Genomic DNA, 10,964 nt, shown 5'->3' on the forward strand with positions numbered 1-10,964 from the left:
CGGGGCGGGGCGGGGGCTGGGCAGGCGCTGGGGCGTCTTATTGGGGCGGCGGGTGGCCGTGTGTCGCTGCCCGCTCCTGCCCCGGGGGGGGGGGCGGAGGGGGGCCGTTCCTTCCAGCCCTCCTTCTTGCCTGCGCCTGCCCGCTGCGGCCTGTCTTGCCTGTGTCGCCGCTGGGAGGACGGCTTGGCCGAGGCGAGGCACAGTGGGGCTTGTGGTGGAGGCGAGACGGCGGGGACGTGAGGCGTCCCCATGTGAGGGCCGAGGGCCCCGCAACATGGCGCAAACGGCGCCCTTGGGGTGAGGGGAAAAGGCCGCGTTGTGCTGTTTTTGCCTTGTCCGGCGGCAGGTGAGCGTTGGAGCTTATGACTGGCGTCGTCCTGCGCAGAGCGCGGTTCCCGAAGGTTTATCAACATAGATTAAACGTGTTTGAACAAGCTGCTAAGAGCTGTGCGGCTCACCCGCAGCCTAGAGCCTGGCAGGACTCCGGGACCTTGCTGGCAGTCCGGGGGGATCCGCAGGCCAGGCGCTGAGGGAGGGCAGGCTGCGGGCGGGCGAACGCTGCCTCCTCAGGGCAAGGCTTCGGTTCCAGCCCTGCAACTGCCACGTTTCTCCTTCATGAACAAAACAGTTAACTTCTTGACAGCAAAGCTTGTCTTAATTTGTTGTGGAGGAATGGGTACTCCCTCGGTCACTAGGTTATACTTGCTAGGTCAGAGCTTTTTTCGTAGCTGTTAATGTAGGTATCATTTACATACTTCTGGGAGAATGTCGTCATCAGGAATAGATCTCGGGTGTCAGTCAGCTAGTCACTCAGTTATATGTTACCACAGAAAGAACAGGCTTGATGCATTAGCTTGGCTCTTCTGTCAGTACGGCACTATATTTTTATATATTTGCCCCTATAAAGCAATGGATGGGACACAGTTAAATTAACCTAGCTCAGCATAAAGGAATTTTGCGGGCAGTGAAAGAAGAATGTTGTTATATAGTAGCTTTAATCCAGCATGAATGAGTACTACCACTCAACAGGCTGATCTCATACTGTCACCCAGTTACTTCTTTTTCTCATTGCCTCCCAGCTGAGCACTAAGACAGAGTATGACTTGAGAAGAATAAAAAGAGATCTCTGCACAAAGGGACACACAAAACCAGGAACCCTTTAATTTGCTAGCACTTTGCAAAACATTTGAAGCCCCAGAGACTTGTATATAGAGATATTTTCATAAGCTCACTTGTCTTGGATATTTGAAGTGTGCCAAGTGAATGAAGCTACTGAGCTATGTTTATTTTTTTCCTCAGTGATGAGGTTGACAACCATCTTGAGCACCGGTTTTGTTGGGATGAGAAAGATGTGATTCCTCGTCGATGCAGCTATGCTGGCAGAAATCTGTAATGAGGTGTAGTCCAGATAAGGTCTTTGGAAGACATTAAAACCTGAGTTTTATATGTTTTACAGAACTTTGAAAACATGCCTTTTTTTGCCTTCCAGCCTGATTTTTCACTACCTTACATTTTGGGAGTCATTGACCCTTTTCCAAGTGACTGTAGACTCCTATGAAACCTGAACTGAGTTAGAAAAGTAATTAATTTTGGTTTTTTTGAGTGATTAAGAATAGATATGTTTAAAAGGCATACGAGGAGACTTTCACTTTGTACCAGCATAATAAAAGTGCACTACAGTCACTTTCAAACAAAGCATGAGAAAGTGGAAAAAAGAGAGTCCTGTTGATAAAAGTGTAGCAGACTTAGCCTTGTATTACTTTGCCAACACACCTGTTAATAAACTCTATTGTTACAGGCATGTCCGCTGTTATCTCACTATAGTTTTTACATTGCTTTTGTACAGGACATGCTTTGGCAGACAGATGAAATACCTGAGATTAGATTAAATGGAATCTCTGCTCACATAATGAACACTGATACAACTGATCTCAGCAGTTTAGTACTTCTAAGGTAGCCAGTATGGGAAGGAAACATTTGCAGGACCAGATGGTGCAGGGCTACCATACTGCAGACTATTTGCAGGAGAATGGAGAAAATTAAATTAATAGTGTTGTTGTGTTTTTTATTTTCTCCAAAATACCCTCTAGTGATGTTTGAACTTTAGTAGGCTTATAGTAAAGTTAGCTCATTTTGTTAAAAATAATTTTGCCTTTCATAAAAGTTTATCTCACTATAAATTAAGCCTTCCTAGTTAATTTTGGTTTGTGTGTTTATTTCTTTGCCAACCTAATCACATTCTTTCCACACAAAATGAAGAAAAAAGTTTTGTTAATTTCAACATACTTTTGTTTTAAGTATATAGCCGTGAAAGCTTTTACTTATATTAAAACCGGGGATAAAAATGTTGTGTTTATTTCCAGCGAAGCAGCAGTATCTCCTTACTCTCACCTAGTAAGGTAGTGTTTCATAAAGATTTGTATGTGATGATTTCTGAAATTGTTAACTAGTTAAAATGCAAAGAAACTATTATTTGTATAGCTTGGTTCTACAAATTATTTTTTTTCCCTTGTGTTAAAAATGGGGATACATACCTCATTTGAGTGCACATAACCCCTACTTTTTAAAGTAAAATGCTTCAAAGTAATGCGAGTAAACTCTAAAATTGTCTATAAAAATAAATTCATTAGATATTTTAAAATACCTTGAAGGGCCAAAAAAGCGTTCCAGAAATCAGTGATTACATGGCAAACATGCCACAAAGGGGAACTGTTAACAAGTGTGCCTTTGCCAATAGTAGGAAGATTGCCAACATCTAATTGGCTTTAAAGTTTTGTTCTGTCAATGGTGTATTGTATTTTAAAAGCAGTAATGCCAACCTTATGATTTAGGTGTGAAATGGGACCTCAAAATATATGACTGATTATGGCAGGAAGGAACTATTTTCTTAAGGAAGACTTGCTAGCCTACTTGTTGCTGTAGTGTAAGTAAAGAGTTTATTTTGTACAATACAGCAAAAAGAACAGCATAAAAATTATATATGAGAACGACAAGTAGTAAGCATATAACTGGTACGTATCTGTTCTCATTGGGAGATCTTGTAGTGTTTTTATAAAAAAAAGAATATAGATGTTGTTATAAGAACCGATCTTTTAGCTGCCAAACCCATTTAAGTCACTGTTGCCCTGGAAACCTATGTATTCCTGGAGGCCCCCCCCAGTCAGTCCAGCCAGTTCAATTGCTTTTTGACAGTTTTCTATACTGGACCTGTGAAATGAGCAGGTTTTAAAAAAAATCCCCACTCCTTTTGCCCCAGCTGCTCATCCCACTCTTGCGTTACAATTTACGGCCTCTCAGGTATGCTGATATGGCTCTTATTAATGCACATCTTTTCACTCATCTGTTTTACTGCCTTCCCCAGCAAATGCTTGCACTGGCGCACCGGTCCTCACTCTGTAGGGACTAAATGGGCTGAGCTGGAATGAATGAGCGGGACAGAAGGCTCTTAAATCAGCTCCTAAACTACTGGGTATTGGTAACGTAAAACCAAATTCTTGGTGATGGGAAGACTAATGAGGCTCCCTGTGTCACATAACACATCGGTGACAGGAAAGGGAAAGAAAACGCAACTTTCTTGACTGCCATTATCATATAACTATATCAAACCATGACCACTATTACCACGTTCATTAAGCCACACTGCCTGGCTATTATTAACACATAGTTACCGTATCATCTTGCTTTGTAGACAGACTGCTGCTTGCTCATTTCTGTAGGATCTGAGAAACATGGAAACAAAGATACAGTACCTTCATGCTGCAGGGATACAGGGTCCTGTATCCCAGCTTGTTAGATCATCAAAAACTTGTGTATATTTACTTACATCATACCCAAAGAATGTGATGTGACCTTGTAAATTTTGTAAACCTTCGTGTTTAAGTGACTGAGATTTATTTTCTTACGCTGTAAGAAATATCTGTAGACCTTAGGTGTGCTCCATAATACATGTGACATAGTAACATGGATGTTAAAACATGAGAACTTGCCAGAGCACTCGTAATACAAAAAGCAGCTCCTACTGAGGTACCGTAGGTAAGTAGTTTTCTACCTGTTGGTATATTGTCCACAACAAGTTCCAGGACATGTAAAGAAACATAAACACGTGAATAAACCGAAAATAATCTAAAGAAGGCTATTCTTTTTATTCTTAGTGCTGAAAATGTGGACATCTTAGTTTGCTTTGAAGATCTCATATAAAAAGACAAAACAGAGAATATTTTCATCAATTTGCATTTTCTCAGATTTAAGGATTTTTCTTCCTTAAAAAGGAACCTCTGAAAGCAAAGGGAACTATAAGCACTGTGTCGTATTATGGTAAAGGTATTTAGATTCACTTTTAGAACCTGCCCGACTTTAACTATTGATTTGGGATAATTACATTTGATCAATTTTTTTTTTTAATTTTCCATTACTTCAGGGAGATTTTCTTTTCAGGACATGGAATTCTATAGCCTGAGTTGATAACTCAGCACAATTTCCACTGAATTTAGCAAGAATTACAGGAATACAACACCTATAAAATGGGACCCTCATCGCAGAGTGATATTTAAATTCGACATTAACACTACCTAGTGCAGCCAAAGGAAACTTCAGTGGATGCAACAGCCCATTTGAGACTTGGTTCAAAACGAACTGGCAGCCAAGCCTACAGTGTTTTATTCCTCCTTCTAACCTTTCATCTTGCATTTGTTGCATTTACCTCTCTGCATTGGAGAGCTTTCATAATGTTTGTAAAACGCAATAAAAGTGTGCTGAAGCTGCTCAGGAATCCTTGGGCTGCAAATAGTTGGAGCTGGGAGGGCATTCCAGAGAAATATCCCTGCATACTTCCTCTCTGACTGATCACTGCTGGAGACAGACTACTAGGCTAGAGGGACCTTGAGTCCAACACAATATGACCTTCTTCATGCTTGTAAATATTCGAGTTGGGATTCTCAGGGCAGCATTCATTTCTTAGCTGTGTGCACTTCACTAGATAACTAACTGGAATGTATAAGCAGGAATGCAAGTGGTTATTTTTGCCTACAGAAGAAAAAACCTTGTGTAATCTGAACTGCTTTATTTCTTGCTGAATTATATATTTTGCAGCAGTATGTAGTTTAGTAATCAACCATGAACTGAATATGTGTGATACTCTGAATATTGCATATGCTTAAGGGGAAGCAAATTCCAGGCTTCTGTGGCAACGTCGTCCCCTGGGAGAACACAGAAACTTTGTTTTGGTATGAACACTTTCTGTTTTGTCAGAAGCGTTTGTAGTTTGGAAAGCAGTCATATTTACTGGGACATCAGGTTACCGCAGGGTACCAGTGCATACGTATTTGTAATAATTGATACCAATTTCAGTTAAGCACTAGAGTTTTTGCCCTCTTTTTAGCCCTGACAAGGCTCATTAAGATGTTTAGGCTGGACTCTGCTGACTGGGTTTCTTGGAAGAGCTGAAACGATTCAAGTACCTATTTCCCATCATGTCCTTCAAGTTCTCTTCAAAATCCCACCCAAGTAAAATGCAATAGAGATGCTTTCTGTAGATTAATTTAATTGGAAAATGCTGTGGAGAACAAGTCCTTTTAATCACAGCATTTTGCTAAATGGAATGCGTTGCAGTTCTGGTTAAGAGCAAATTCAGTCATTACTATCTTACAAGTAAGTAGGATGTTGTATGTGGGTGACTGCGTATAGGTTGTATCATGAATGTTAAGGAGCTGTTCCTTTTGGAGAATTGGCACAAAAAAAAATTCACAGTGTAAGGACCTCTATAGCATCCCATAGCAATTTGAGATTGGTTTCATTTTTGTGTTTTAACTGAAGATATGTTTTAATGAATTTAGAATCTGTCTGTGTTTGTGTACAATACCTTATTTTCACATCCTTATTTCACATGACATAGAAATGCAAAGAGGAGGATGACTTTTGTTCAGATTTAGATGAACACCTTTTGCAAAAGCAGCTGAAGAACGAAACAAATTCCAAAAGAAATATTGCTACATAGGATAGATATTTGGTATCAGTCACCGTCATTTTATTTTGACTTCTACTTGCGATGCACTACATATAGAACATACCAATTGGTGTGGGAATTGCACAACGCAGTCACTTAATGCCCTTCTGCCAGTTATGGGGTACTGACATAGGAAAAGAAAATGAACATGGTAGGGCAACATGGAAAAGCTACATGCTAAGTTGATCTCAAACCTAAGGGGCCTGAGTAAGGATGAGGTAATTGTTGCCCAAGAAAAGATGCATGCATATAAAACACAGAAAAAATAGTTACATTTTTCCCAATCAACATATGTGAATCAGTCAAAAAACATCAATCTCACATTACTCTGATAAAATCCTGAACTAACCTTCTTATGACATAGAAAGAGGAATCCTGACACTATCAGTCCTTGGGTTTTCCTGCACACAAGTGTAAAGCACATTACATGAAGAAACATTTTCTTCGTATGGCATGCTCCTGAGCTAAGTCTGGGCTTTGCCAAAATGGGAGGTGATCTTGCTCCTATTGACAGTCTTAGGATTTTCTCCTGATTTTAGAGGAAGCAACATAAGGTCCCCACTGGAATAAGGTGTATTAGGGGATATTCCACATCTCTGGCTTGCTAGAAGAATTAGTACCCATGAACATAATCTACTACAGATCAAGAGAGCAATTAATTAACTTTTGACAATGAGATACTGTTACTTAAGTAATATAATTCAACACAAAAGAACCAGCTTTTATTTTCTATACTTGGTCACAAAATTTAGACTAATTTTTTTGTTCTGAGTGTGCAATTGTTAATAAATTTAATTCATCTGGAATTTTAGCTATAGAGGCGATATAGGAAACATCAACTTTATGCGCAAAAGGACAGAGAAGACTTTTACAAGAAGAGCACACAAATCAATGTGGCTCAACGTATCACCTCTATTCCACACAAAGACAAAACTACTGCCATTTACTGGGGTCCTGTATTGCCTATGTTGCCTGCATTGCTTAGACTGTCTTGTCCATTGAAAGATTTTTGAAAGGAATTTGTAATAAACAGATTTGGAATATATGCTGACATGAGGCAATTAGTTGCAGAATCTTTATTTTAACTAATCTCCATTCTGCCCTATTGAAAATGTAAGTTGACTACACTTTATGAAACATTTAAGAATTCTAAATACAAACCACACATTTAGTTTAAGACTACCACTATAATTTCACCATGTAGCACACACACCTATGGAATAGCTTATTTATTATTGATTTTGTTTTAAATCTCTGTTATACATTCATGCATTTCCCTAATGCAGACTATTTTTATAGGTTACTTTTAAGTAACAGCACTTAAGTAATAGTCAGCTGCAGTGAAAAATTGCAGAAGAAACTATCAGGTAACAATACTTTTTAAAAGGAATATGCTGCTTGTTCATAAAAAATGGTCCATGCTTCATCTGTGCTGTGATATGAATTCCAGCAGAGCAGAGTCATTAGGGTGTTGGTCACCAAAACAATAGGATCATTTGGTAAAGGTCAGCATTATAGTGTCAGAGCTCTACCCCGCCAAAAAAAAAACAGGGAAAAAACCAAGAGGTGTGCATTTGCTTTCCTAAAATAAGAAAAGGCAAACCTTTTGTTAATGTACAACTTACTGAGGTTAAAAATTAATTTAATTTTTGTTGTCTCAGCTGGGAGATAAGAGCATACATTACATGGAGAGATGTTGATTACACTAAAAGTAACCAGTTAAATCTAGTTGGGAAATACATTTAAAAGTCTCCCCTTAAAACACACAGTACTAAACTAAAACTTGGCTATGATTTAAAGCTACTACTACAACAACAACAGTAATAATAATAAAAATACGACCAGTAATAACAAATTAATTTACTGTGGACACTTTGAACATAAATATAATTGAAATGAAACTCTGGTCTGTTGTGCCTGTCTTTTTACGTCTGACAACTTCTAAGAAAAGATACACAAGAAAAACCATAAGAAGATTCAAAAATCCAGAGTTGTTGATTTAAGAAAACCAGAGTTTTCTGAGCCAGACTTCCTCATTATTATTATTTCTGTAAAAGTGCCATAGTATGCCTGCTCATGTACACAAACTGAAGCTTTGATTTACAAATACGATGGAGTAAAAAATATTTTCCATGACTGATTTGTTTGAAAGAAAAATACGTTTTGAATGGTTTATTTTTTCCCCAGTAACACATTATCGTCACTGACCATGAAATCAAACTTTGGTTTGTTAATATTAAAAATGAACATAAATGTATCGTTATCACTAGAGTAATATAATGCTATTATCATTTTATTAGATAAGCAGTGACAATGTTGTGTTTGTAATAGCCTCTAGAGATACAATAAATCTAGCAGGGGAATGTCAGCCTAGTCCAAGACAGATTAAATGTAGAGAACTGGAATATAGTTCCCAGTAAACAAACACTTTGAGGTCAGGAGGTCGTACTTGCTCAGCTGTTCTTCATAAGCCCTATTGGAAATAACTTTCATACCATCACTGAATATGTTTCATGCTACCTAATAATACCGAGGGCCAAGTACAGTTGTGATAGAAATTGTTTCTAAGTGAAATATTGAGTGCAAAATGACCAAAAAGCAATATGTAAATGGCAAATCAGGATGATGTTAGACATCCAATGGGCGCAATTCATAAGGTCTGCTCTTTTGTGGGGAAAAAATTCATCCCACTTGGAAGCTTGTGCAAATTCCCTTTGACAAATGAACTGATTTAGCCCCGGCAACCCTGTGATTAATGCAACAAAAACGAAGGCTTACTATATTTGAATTTAGAAGAGGACTAAGAAGAATATTCAGCCAATGAACTCTCCCTTGGTGGTTGACTAATCGCAACAGAATGGGGACCGCAAGACAGCAAAGGTCTGGGAAGGACAGAGAGAAAGAACTACATTCAATTTGCTTTTGGCATCTCTTCTAACAGGGAGAAAATCGGCTGGATTCTGGGAACGCATAAATAAATAAATAAACAAACAAACAAACAAACAAATAAATAAATAAATAAATAAATAAATAAATAAATGAATGAATGAATAAATAAGTAAGTAAGTAAGTAAGTAAGTAAGTAAGTAAGTAAGTAAGTGTGTGCTTTATTATGGGTAAAGTTCTCAAAAACTGTTAAGATAACTTGGTGTTTTCCAGACTCACACACCTCTATCACCCGACTTTAAGGAACTGCACTACTTCCAGGCTGTATTAATAGCAGATACTGTTGACAAGCTCAGTCAGGTCTCAGTGGTAGCATTTAAGCAGGCAGTTTCATAAGGCCTTAAAAAGTCTCCTTCAGCACAAACAGAAAATCTGCAGAAAATGCAGATCTACAGACCAAATGCTGCCCACTGACATATCCCACTAGAGATAACTGAAATACACACTGTAAGAACAGATTCTGATCATGGCATTTGTGTACAAAACAGTTACTACAGGCCCAACATATCCTTTGTCACGGAGTAAACTAAAGCCATATGTCATTGCTGTGATGTTACGGTGTTTTTAAAAGTATGAGAGTTGTTACCCATGTTAATAATGTAAATTATATTTTGATTGAAAGATTCCAGTTCCAAAACACAACAAACCACGCTTTGGACAATATTGCTAACTTTGCTACATTATAATGTAAAATGCTTATTAGCAAAAGGGAGAGCCATTTATTAATTATGTTTCTTTTTGTACAAAGTTGTAGAAATGTAAGCACTGTAGCATTCTGCCTTTTTAAAATATCCATTATACAAAGAAGTTAATTTGCTAAATAAGGAAGGTGTGAAAGTTTAAAAAAAAGGATAGGATATGTGTGGCAAAAATATGGTTTGCATTCTAAGTGGTGCTGATCAAATAAAATCAAAAAGACTGCATTACTTTCTGTACATAAATTTGCACAGCATATTCAACATTCTAGTCTGTACAGTGTTAATAGACCCAATAGAATACAAAATAATTGGGGATAAATTAAAGACAAATTTAAATTTTAGCACTGTGCTTCCTGGTAATTGATTTGTACGTAATGTGTGTAACCACATGGTTATTATTTTTGCATAGAATTTAAGAACTCATAATGTAGTAATTTCAGAACTCCAGCAGTAGGAGAGGGTGAGAACCTCGACTCAAGATCTGTTGACTGAGAACTTTTCCATACAAATAGCAACAGGAGGTTTAGACCACTCTCCAAGCTGAATGTGGGGCTATGGGGAAAAGCAGTGTGAGTCGCGCTCTGTCTCAAGTCCCAGGCCAGGCACAACCTCTCCCAAGTGCACTGGATGACCCGACAGCCCTTCTCCTCTGTGCCGAGTCAAGCATGCGCACAAACTCCTGCATCAGTCAGTGGTACTGGTCCTGGGGGGGAGTTGTGGAGCAGCACCAAGCTCCCCCGTTTGAGCACATGGTGTGACAGATGCAGCTGCTCAGGGAGCCAAGGAGTGAGAAAAACTAGTAAATTGGTGGAGACACAAGAACTGCTAAAGCCAGGTTAGGGGAGCAGGAGACAGCATTAGTATGAGGACTCGGACATCTTCAGATTCTTTGAGAAAAATATGTACCATTATGAGAAAATAGGAAAGCTGCCAAGCTTCTTGCAGATACAGTATACAGACACTTCTGTGCTCTGTCAGTGGTGGCAGCCAGGGCTGGAGGGGGACCCAGAAGGGGATACAAGAAGCACGGTGTAGGTAGCTGTGGAAAGTGTCTTTCTACTTTCAGTCCCTCAGGGTTAAGCACTGTGCCCTGAGGTACAAGAGCTTTGAAATCTCATTGGTTGGTTGTTTCCTACCACATGCAGTTTTCTTGCCTCTGAAAACAAAATGTTGGTCATTTGGGAGATTCCTATTACTTTCAGATAGCAAAGATAAAAGGCTGGGGGAAACAGTAAATCTACCAAAGCATACAAAACAAAGGTATTTACCTGTTCTATATCTGCTAAGATTTAAGTGACACCTACTCAGTGGTCATTTAC

The 10,964-nt window shown here is 38.8% G+C and overlaps 1 long non-coding RNA gene across 1 annotated transcript; it reads left to right on the forward strand.

Moving 5' to 3' along the window:
• The first annotated feature begins 74 nt into the window (after nucleotides 1-74).
• On the forward strand, nucleotides 75-7,881 carry LOC142052681 (uncharacterized). The gene is made up of 3 exons (XR_012658940.1): nucleotides 75-346; nucleotides 1,300-4,314; nucleotides 4,418-7,881. It is a non-coding gene; the product is annotated as an uncharacterized LOC142052681 (long non-coding RNA).
• Nucleotides 7,882-10,964: the final 3,083 nt, after the last annotated feature.

The sequence above is a fragment of the Phalacrocorax aristotelis genome, chromosome 2, assembly GCF_949628215.1.
Source record: "Phalacrocorax aristotelis chromosome 2, bGulAri2.1, whole genome shotgun sequence".
NCBI classification, from domain to species: Eukaryota; Metazoa; Chordata; class Aves; order Suliformes; family Phalacrocoracidae; genus Phalacrocorax; species Phalacrocorax aristotelis.